Source organism: Salvelinus fontinalis, chromosome 2, assembly GCF_029448725.1.
Source record: "Salvelinus fontinalis isolate EN_2023a chromosome 2, ASM2944872v1, whole genome shotgun sequence".
NCBI lineage: Eukaryota > Metazoa > Chordata > Actinopteri > Salmoniformes > Salmonidae > Salvelinus > Salvelinus fontinalis.
In genome coordinates, this window is record NC_074666.1 from 56,639,512 (window position 1) to 56,650,380 (window position 10,869).

General features: G+C 43.0%; 1 long non-coding RNA gene across 1 annotated transcript; it reads right to left on the bottom strand.

Moving 5' to 3' along the window:
- Positions 1-1,139: 1,139 nt before the first annotated feature.
- On the bottom strand, positions 1,140-8,842 carry LOC129821760 (uncharacterized). The gene is made up of 2 exons (XR_008754405.1): positions 8,047-8,842; positions 1,140-1,576 (listed from the first exon to the last, which is right to left on the bottom strand). It is a non-coding gene; the product is annotated as an uncharacterized LOC129821760 (long non-coding RNA).
- Positions 8,843-10,869: the final 2,027 nt, after the last annotated feature.

Sequence of the window (10,869 nt, forward strand, 5' to 3'; positions counted from 1 at the left end):
TTTGTTATATGGCTTGTGTTGAGAGTGTTCTTGTTTTCTCAGAACTAATCTACCCGCTGGCTTGTCACTGGGTCTGGGACCAGCAAGACATCGTCAGTCAAACCTCTGCCTCCTACCCATCACAGGTGTGAACCAGTCACATACCTAAATCCTGAATTTGAGTATGGTATGTATTATAAGCAGAGAGATTATCTCGTATTGACCCACATTTCTATCCAGTACTATGCAGACTCTATCAGTGTGATCTTGCTGGGTTATGCAGCTGCAGCCATCTCACTGCGGGCTATAGGATCATGGACTTGATACTGGAGTCCCAATTTCAAAGGCCATCGGAAAGTATTCAGACCCCTTTGACAGCCGTATCCTAAAGTGTTTTAAATTGTTTTCCTCTCATCAATCTACAAATCAATCAACAAACAATACCCCATAATGACAAAGCAAAAACAGGTCTAGATTTTTCTCTCACATTTATCTAAAAGCATTTTTTTTTAAATTCCATTTACATAAGTATTCAGACCCTTTACGCAGTACTTTGTTGAAGCACCTTTGGCAGCAATTACAGCCTCAAGTCTTTTGGGGTATGACGCTACAGGCTTCGCACACCTGTATTTGGGGAGTTTCTCCCATTCTTCTCTGCAGATACTTACAAGCTCTGTCAAGTTGGATGGGGAGCATCGCTGCACAGCTATTTTCAGGTCTCTCCAGTGATGTTTGATCAGGTTCAAGTCCGGGCTCTGGTTGGGCCACTCAAGCACATTGAGACTTGTCCTGAAGCCACTCCTGCGTTGTCTTGGCTGTGTGCTCAGGGTCATTGTCCTATTGGAAGAAGAACCTTCACCTCAGTCTGAGCGCTCTGGATAAGGTTTTCATCAAGGATCTCTGTGTACTTTGCTTCGTTCGTCTTTCCCTCGAACCTGACTAGTCTCCCAGTCCCTTCCGCTGAAAAACATCCCCACAGCATGATGCTGCCACCACCATGCTTCACCGTAGGGATGGTGCCAGGTTTCCTCCAGACGTGATGCTTGAAATTCAGGCCAAAGATTCAATCTTGGTTTCATCAGACCAGAGAATCTTGTTTCTCATAATACAGAACACCCTCAATCTAATTATAACAAGTGCGCTGAGAGTCGGGAAGCAAGTTCAGGGAGTGAGTGTTTTAATAAATAAAGGAACACAAAACACAAACAATGCATGAAAACAGAGTCAATAACACCTGAGGAAAGAACCAAGGGGAGTGACAGATATAGGGAAGTTAATCAAGGAGGTGATTGAGTCCAGGTGAGTGTCATGAGGCGCAGGTGCACGAGACGATGGTGACAGGTGTGCAGGATAATCAGCAGCCTGATGACCTAGAGGCCGGAGAGGGAGTATAGTGACACTAATAGAATACTACAGACAGCAAAGTTTTCTTTGTGATCAAATACATGTCTTTAGGTAATTTTGTTTTGTTTGAGGAAACAAATCCTAAGAATCCTATCATGTCAGCGATTTCATCATTCTCCTCGAAGAGATCCCCCTCTGCTTTAAGAATCTTTTCTTTCTGCTTCTCCTTCTTGTAAGCTTTTACTTTCTCCTCCTGGGAAAAGAAGTAGCAGGGATACATCAAATCAAATTGTATTTGTCACATGCGCCGAATACAACCTTAGCAAAATGCTTGTTTACAAGCCCTTAATATAGGGGGTGCTGTTTTCACTTTGGGAAAAAATGGTGCCCAAATTAAACGGCCTCGTACTCTATTCTAGATCATACAATATGCATGTTATTATTACTATTGGATAGAAAACACTCTGAAGTTTCTAAAACTGTTTGAATTATATCTGTGAGTAAACCAGAACTCATTTGGCAGCAAACTTCCAGACAGGAAGTGAAAATTCTGAAAAAGGGGCTCTGTGTCAGGGCCTGCCTATTCAACTGGCTTATATTTATGGATCTGTATGCACTTCATACGCCTTCCACTAGATGTCAACAGGCAGTAGAAGGTTGAATGGGGTGTCTAGCTTGATGTGAGGCCGAATGAGAGCTTTTGGAGTGACAGGTCTGCTCTTTTGTCAGTTTTCAACGGCGCACAGGGGAACTCCACATTGTCTTCTGAAATGCGTTCGGTTTACACGACGAAATGCTCCGGCTCTGATCTTATTGGATACATATGAGAAAAACATCATAAAGTAGGATTTTTCAACCGAGTTTGACCAGTTTATTCAACGTTTATTGGGACTTTTGGAGAGAAAAAAAATCGTTCCAGGCGCAAACATTTCTTGGACACGTGAGCTCCACATGGCTAGCCAAAGTTGCTAATTCGACAGAAGAAATGGACATTCTAAAACCAAACAATGATTTATTCTGGAACTAGGACTCCTTGCACAACATTCTGCTGGAAAAACATCAAAAGTAAGAGAATATTTATGATGTTATTTCGTATTTTTGTATTTTATGTTGGCTCCAACAAGGCGGAGAATTGTAGAGCGCTGTCTCACAATATTGCATGCTGTATGTTGTACTAAAGTTATTTTAAAAAAATCTAACACAGCAGTTGCATTAAGAACCAATGTATATTTCATTTGCTGTACAACATGTATCTTTTAGTAAAGTTTATGATGAGTTCTTTGGTTAGATTAGATGACAGTCCAAAATATCTCCGGACATTTTGGTGCTATTTGTGACGATGGCTGCGTTGTAAAACCCAGATTTGTAGCTCTAAATATGCAAACTTTCGAACAAAACATAAATGTATTGTATAACATGATGTTATAAGACTGTCATCTGATGAAACTGTTCAAGGTTAGTGATACATTTTATCTCTATTTGTGGGTTTTGTGAAAGCTACCTATGCGGTGGAAACATGGTGAAAACATGGCGTTGTGTGTTTGGCTATTGTGGTGAGGTAATATAAATACATATTGTGTTTTCGCTGTAAAACATTTTAAAAAATCGGAAATGATGGCTGGATTCACAAGATGTTTATCTTTAATTTGCTGTATTGGACTTGTGATTTCATGAAATTATATTATATGATATCCCTGTCCCGTTAGGCTAGGCTATGCTAGTCTGGCCATAATGACCATCGTTATGTTTGGAGGAAAAAGGGGAGGCTTGCAAGCCGAAGAACACCATCCCACCCACCATCCCAACCGTGAAGCACGGGGGTGGCAGCATCATGTTGTGGGGGTGCTTTGCTGCAGTACGTGATAATTTTAATGAAAGGGGAAGCCAAAGAAAAATGTCCATCCTGGATGGACAATAAGGTTTTATTCTATTCTATTTAAAAACAAATTGCTGACCTGGACTAATTGACTGACTATGAGTGCTTGACATAACATGCAAAAAACTGCTGATGCACAACCACATTTCAGAATAGCACCTGTGTATCCTACTATTCTAACTCACAACAGTAAGTTGAGACCCTGACTGAGTTGCAAAAATATATATTTTATTAGATTTTGGGGAAATTGATCCGAGGGCCTTCAGAAAGGGCCAAGTTGCCCATGCCTAGACAGATGATACCGGTCATCACTAGTTATCATAGCCACAGTCATTAACCTGCCTTTTTCTACAATTCATATTTTTTAAATGTGACTTTAAACCTTAACCCTAGCATTAACCACACTGCTAACCTTATGCCTAACCCAAACCTTAAATTAAGACCAAAAAGCAACAAAAAAAAAGTAATATTTTTCAGCTCTAGCCAATTTTTACTTTGTAGTCGTTTGCGGACGCCATTTTGTTCGGGTCTGTGCTTTTCCAGTCCTTGGAACGTCCCCACGCCAAACCCTATACCCCTACCGTGACCATTTCACATTTAAACTTCAATGGGGTAGGTACGTAAATTGTAGTTATGGCGAGCTCCCTGTTATTGGGAAAATAAATAGTCTATTCCCCCTGTTCATACCAAGTAGTAGATTTATCATATAATACATATCATATCATATAAATCTCACTGCTTAATTAGAATTTTCGCCTTGAGTCATTTAATTTGATGGAACAACTGATTGTTTTGCATTAAGATAAACAATCACATTGTTGTCTGCTGTACATCAGGTAAGATTATTAAAGAAATTACTTTAACCATACTGAGATGCCGAACCAAAGAGCAATTGACCAACCCTTAAAATAGCACCAAACAGGGACAAGCATGTTCCTCAGTCAATATACAGTCGTTTTAAACTACACATGATAGAATGACCAAAAAAACATAGCGCTCGGCTCCATAATTGCACGTGTGAAACGTGTGATCCAGTCCAAACCATATGGAATTTAGCAAACATTCGAACTGAACGCACCCAAGATGCACACCCCTGCGGCCCCGCCCTTATGGCGCTTGGCGTTAATTTAAAACCTGTCCTTTCAGCAATGACGAATTTACTGCGTGGCTTCAGACAAATTCATCATGCGTCGAAACTGCATTTCAAGGTCCATTTATGGAGCCGAGGTCTGTATGTTTTTTTTTTTTGTGTCATTCTATCATGTCGTTTAAAACGACCCTACTGACTTAACATTTAAGATGATTAGCCTATTTTCATTGTGTATGACCGAAAATCCCCCCTCGACGAAGTGGCCTACCACTATTAAACTGTTTTTGTTTTATCTGCCACTAATTACCACCAAAATGATCACGTAATTGACTCTGACAAATTGCAAAGGTCTACCCCCAAAGTGGTATAGTTTAACAAAGAAACTCATTCATGTACAGCCGTGGCCAAAAGTTGAGAATGATACAAATATACATTTTTACAGTTTGCTGCTTCGGTGTTTTGGATATTTTGTCAGATGTTACTATGGAATACTGAAGTATAATTACAAACATTTCATAAGTGTCAAAGGCTTTTGAAATGAATGAAAAGATGAAAAGAGTCAATATTTGCAGTGTTGACCCTTTTTCAAGACCTGCAATCTGCCCTGGCATGCTGTCAATTAACTTCTGGGCCACATCCAGACTGATGGCTGCCCATTATTGCATAATCAATGCTTGGAGTTTGTCAGAATTTGTGGGGTTTTGTTTGTCCACCCGCCTCTTGAGGATTGACCACAAGTTCTCAATGGGATTAAGGTCAAAATATCGATGTTTTGTTCCCCGAGCCACTTAGTTATCACTTTTGCCTTATGGCAAGGTGCTCCATCATGCTGGAAAAGGCATTGTTCGTCACCAAACTGTTCCTGGATGGTTGGGAGAAGTTGCTCTCGGAGGAGGTGTTGGTACCATTCTTTATTCATGGCTGTATTCGTCGGTAAAATTCTGAGTGAGCCCACTCCCTTGGCTGAGAAGCAACCCCAAACATGAATGGTCTCAGGATGCTTTACTGTTGGCATGACACAGGACTGTTGGTAGTGCTCACCTTGTCTTCTCCGGACAAGCTTTTTTCCGGATGCCCCAAACAATCGGAAAGGGGATTCATCAGAGACAATGACTTAACCCCAGTCCTCAGCAGTTCAATCCCTGTACCTTTTGCAGAATATTAGTCTGTCCCTGATGTTTTTCCTGGAGAGAAGTGGCTTCTTTGCTGCCCTACTTGACACCAGGCCATCCTCAAAGTCTTCACCTCACTGTGCGTGCAGATGCACTCACACCTGCCTGCTGCCATTCCTGAGCAAGCTCTGTACTGGTGCTGCCCCAATCCCACAGCTGAATCAACTTTAGGAGACGGTCCTGGCGCTTGCTGGACTTTCTTGGGCGCCCTGAAGCCTTCTTCACAAGAATTGAACCGCTCTCCTTGAAGTTCTTGATGATCCGATAAATGGTTGATTTAGGTGCAATCTTACTGGCAGCAATAACCTTGCCTGTGAGCCCTTTTTGTGCAAAGCAATGATGACGGCACATGTTTCCTTGCAGGTAACCATGATTGACAGAGGAAGAACAATGATTCCAAGCACCACCCTCCTTTTGAAGCTTCGTATGTTATTCAAACTCAATCAGCATGTCAAAGTGATCTCCAGCCGTGTCCTCGTCAACACTCACACCTGTGTTAACAAGAGAATCACTGACATGATGTCAGCTGGTCCTTTTGTGGCAGGGCTGAAATGCAGTGGAAAAGATTTTTGGGATTCAGTTAATTTGCATGGCAAAGATGGACTTTGCAATTAATTGCAATTCATCTGATCACTCTTCATAACATTCTGGAGTATATGCAAATTGCCATCATACAAACTGAGGCAGCAGACTTTGTGAAAATGAATATTTGTGTCATTCTCAACTTTTGGCCAAGACTGTATTTCAAGGACAGGCAACTCCAGCCCTGGCGGGCCTGATTGGTGACGTTTACTAACACACCTGACTCCAATAATCAACTAGCCATGGTCTTTAGTTTGTAATGCAATTAGTTGAATCAAGTGTTTTAGCTATAGGGCTGAGGGAAAAGTGACACCGATCAGGCCCTCCGAGGACTGGAGTTGCCCCTTCCTGCTGTATATTGACAGAGTAACATCCAGAGCAACAACTCATTCATACAGCCCTGAACCTTGGCTTCTTCCAGGCTGTAGCGCCCTCTAATTGAGATACCAGAGTTTCTTTGTTGATTCAGCACAACAGCCAAAAATCAAAACATATCCAGAGAAGCAGGTTTAGGGTAAAAAATATGTCCATATGTCTGGATTACTTTTAGACTAGCCAGCAGATCTGACTCGCTTGCTTACAACTGCACTGGGGTCTGACAGCATTCCAGTGTAGTTTAGGAATGTAAAAATGTGTTGTACTCTGAATTGTCCTATTAGCCTAACTGTTACACAGAGAAGATTGTGAAAGACTGCTATAAATAAACTAGCAGTCATAATCTTCTATGCGTTTTCAATTTGATAATGGGACAACGCCACAGATAAACAAAGAGGCAGGTATTTCACTGGATGTATATATGTGAAGCATCTGGTTGGCATTTCAACTCACTGATAAGAGGAAGCCCGGTGGGAGGAGATGGATTTTGGCCAAACATTCTGCAAATGTTCTTATCAATGAAACAAAGATGTAACACAGCCTTTAAAAAATAATAATTAATAGACGTTTGCCAAAGTTGATTTAAAAATGGTTGTTTAGGAGTGCAAGGGTGAATTGAGTTATTGCACACGTGCACTTCGGAGTAGGAGTTCCCTAATGGCAATATGAAAATAAATGCTAGAACACGCCAATAGGATCTACCTAGTTTGGCTCTGCCCACCTCTTTGCTTGTTCTGCTCACTGATTAATATGCTCCCATTGGAAACGACAGGCTCTGGAAACGACAGGCTCTGGTCAATCTTAGGTAAGTTATACAAATCTTTGACAAAGCATTTCTCATCCCTGGATTGAGGTACATTTTCCGAGGCATATCTCACATTGGCTCTGCAGTGTCTTAATCTACATAAGAATGCTGTCTGACCCTAGTGCAGCTGGCTACTTTTACTGCTGGCTACTTTTACACAGGCAGAAAATGAACAGCGGTGCATTAACCAATGTTAACTTTTATGCCTTTCCCTAAACCTTACCTTCACCTTACTGAAACTATAACTAACCCTTTGTTTTCCTTAACCTAATGTTAAAGGTTGGCTCAACTAAATTAAGTTGCCATGAGCAGCACCGGAGATATTGAGATGCAAGACACACAGTATCTGTGCATGGGTTTGCTTCACTCTGAGTGTGGTAGTTACAAAACACTGGGGGAGTTTAGCCTCACGCTTCAACGCTCTTAGTTGTTTTGGAAATTGACCCACTATGCCGTTTACTTTTTGCACCTACGTCATATTGCTGAGTCTACCTTTAACCCTAACTTTAATTAATTTTGACCCCTATTTTATTTTTTTTTTACATTTCCCCTTTATTTTTAACCAGGTAGGCTAGTTGAGAACAAGTTCTCATTTGCAACTGCGACCTGGCCACTGCCAAATCTTAAATATTTGTTCAGCCGGTCAAATATCCATTTCCCTACTTTTATCTTTATCACGTTTTTAATCACCATTTACTGTCCCTTTTTTAGTAATTCAGCCCCAGCCATGCCTACCTCACCCATGAATGGTGAAATGGGACCTGCCCCTGCTATACAAAAGCCTTGCAGGTACTGTTCATGACTATGGTATTCTAGCACCTACCTTGGACTTAGTGCATACGTAGCAAAATGTTTTGCAAATGAAAATATCAGGTTCTTATTGGATAAGTTCATGGAGTCTCTGGTTGCTTTTCCCATCAGGTCATCCATTCTTGAGCGATGTATCCTAAGCATGTCTACTGCCAGTGTTGCTGTTGGAACAGAGGACATGGGTGGTATCAGGAGGTCAGTATGAAAAATGTATGCACTCACGACTGCAAGTCGCTCTGGAGAAGCACGTCTGCTTAATGACTAAAATGTAGATAATAAAACATTGTTAACCTAAAGAGCACAATTAAGCACACTCATCTGAAGGGCCTCAGTACCTCAATTGGTGGAATTGAACCATTTACCATTCTACATTACCCTTCCTCTTTTGAAATGTACTGCATGTTCTCTATTTCCATGCACAATATTATTTCAAGCAACATTATAGAGGGAAATCATGAAGGCTTGTTTTTCCTAGGTCCCAGGCAGGGATGCGGTGGGCCCTACGAAACCTGGATCCAGCTCACACAGAAGGCAATGAATCGGTCCTGAAACGACAGCAGAAACAGATTCAGTACAGCAAGAACACGTCTGGCTACCAGAATTACCTGGAGCAAGTTCCCAAGTACGAGAACTGATTATACTACAATACATTTTTATTGTAACTAGGTTCTGAAAGGTAACTGATGGCCTGTGAAGAGCCCACAAAAACACATTTATTGAACTGTTTATTGGATGAGACCTACAGTGTATTCAGACTCCTTGTTTTTTTCCTGACATTTTGTTACCTTACAGCCTTATTCTAAAGTCAATTCAATTATTCCCCCCCCCCCCCCCCTCATCTGCACACAATACCCAATAATGACAAAGCAAAAACAGGTTTTTAGACATTTTTACAAATGTGTTAAACATAAGTATTCAGACCCTTTGCTATAAGACTCGAATTTGAGCTCAGGTGCATCCTATTTCCATTGATCATCATTGAGATATTTCTACAACTTGATTGGAGTCGACCTGTGGTAAATTCAATTGATTGGACATGATTTGGAAAAGCACACACCTGTCTATGTAAGGTCCCACTGTTGACCGTGCATGTCAGAGCAAAAACCAAGCCATGAGGTAGAAGGAATTGTCTGTAGAGCTCTGAGATAGGATTGTGTCGAGGCACAGATCTGGGGAAAGGTACTAACAAATTTCTGCTGCATTGGCGGTCCCCAAGAACAGTGGCCTTCATTTACATTTACATTTAAGTCATTTAGCAGACGCTCTTATCCAGAGCGACTTGCAAATTGGTGCATTCACCTTATGACATCCAGTGGAACAGCCACTTTACAATAGTGCATCTAAATCTTTTAAGGGGGGGGGTCAGAAGGATTACTTTATCCTATCCTAGGTATTCCTTAAAGAGGTGGGGTTTCAGGTGTCTCCGGAAGGTGGTGATTGACTCCGCTGTCCTGGCGTCGTGAGGGAGTTTGTTCCACCATTGGGGTGCCAGAGCAGCGAACAGTTTTGACTGGGCTGAGCGGGAACTGTACTTCCTCAGTGGTAGGGAGGCGAGCAGGCCATAGGTGGATGAACGCAGTGCCCTTGTTTGGGTGTAGGGCCTGATCAGAGCCTGAAGGTACTGAGGTTCCGTTCCCCTCACAGCTCCGTAGGCAAGCACCATGGTCTTGTAGCGGATGCGAGCTTCAACTGGAAGCCAGTGGAGAGAGCGGAGGAGCGGGGTGACGTGAGAGAACTTGGGAAGGTTGAACACCAGACGGGCTGCGGCGTTCTGGATGAGTTGTAGGGGTTTAATGGCACAGGCAGGGAGCCCAGCCAACAGCGAGTTGCAGTAATCCAGACGGGAGATGACAAGTGCCTGGATTAGGACCTGCGCCGCTTCCTGTGTGAGGCAGGGTCGTAATCTGCGGATGTTGTAGAGCATGAACCTACAGGAACGGGCCACCGCCTTGATGTTAGTTGAGAACGACAGGGTGTTGTCCAGGATCACGCCAAGGTTCTTAGCGCTCTGGGAGGAGGACACAATGGAGTTGTCAACCGTGATGGCGAGATCATGGAACGGGCAGTCCTTCCCCGGGAGGAAGAGCAGCTCCGTCTTGCCGAGGTTCAGCTTGAGGTGGTGATCCGTCATCCACACTGATATGTCTGCCAGACATGCAGAGATGCGATTCGCCACCTGGTCATCAGAAGGGGGAAAGGAGAAGATTAATTGTGTGTCGTCTGCATAGCAATGATAGGAGAGACCATGTGAGGTTATGACAGAGCCAAGTGACTTGGTGTATAGCGAGAATAGGAGAGGGCCTAGAACAGAGCCCTGGGGGACACCAGTGGTGAGGAGACAGATTCTCGCCACGCCACCTGGTAGGAGCGACCTGTCAGGTAGGACGCAATCCAAGCGTGGGCTGCGCCGGAGATGCCCAACTCGGAGAGGGTGGAGAGGAGGATCTGATGGTTCACAGTATCGAAGGCAGCCGATAGGTCTAGAAGGATGAGAGCAGAGGAGAGAGAGTTAGCTTTAGCAGTGCGGAGCGCCTCCGTGATACAGAGAAGAGCAGTCTCAGTTGAATGACTAGTCTTGAAACCTGACTGATTTGGATCAAGAAGGTCATTCTGAGAGAGATGGCAGGAGAGCTGGCCAAGGACGGCACGTTCAAGAGTTTTGGAGAGAAAAGAAAGAAGGGATACTGGTCTGTAGTTGTTGACATCGGAGGAATCGAGTGTAGGTTTTTTCAGAAGGGGTGCAACTCTCGCTCTCTTGAAGACGGAAGGGACGTAGCCAGCGGTCAAGGATGAGTTGATGAGCGAGGTGAGGTAAGGGAGAAGGTCTCCGGAAATG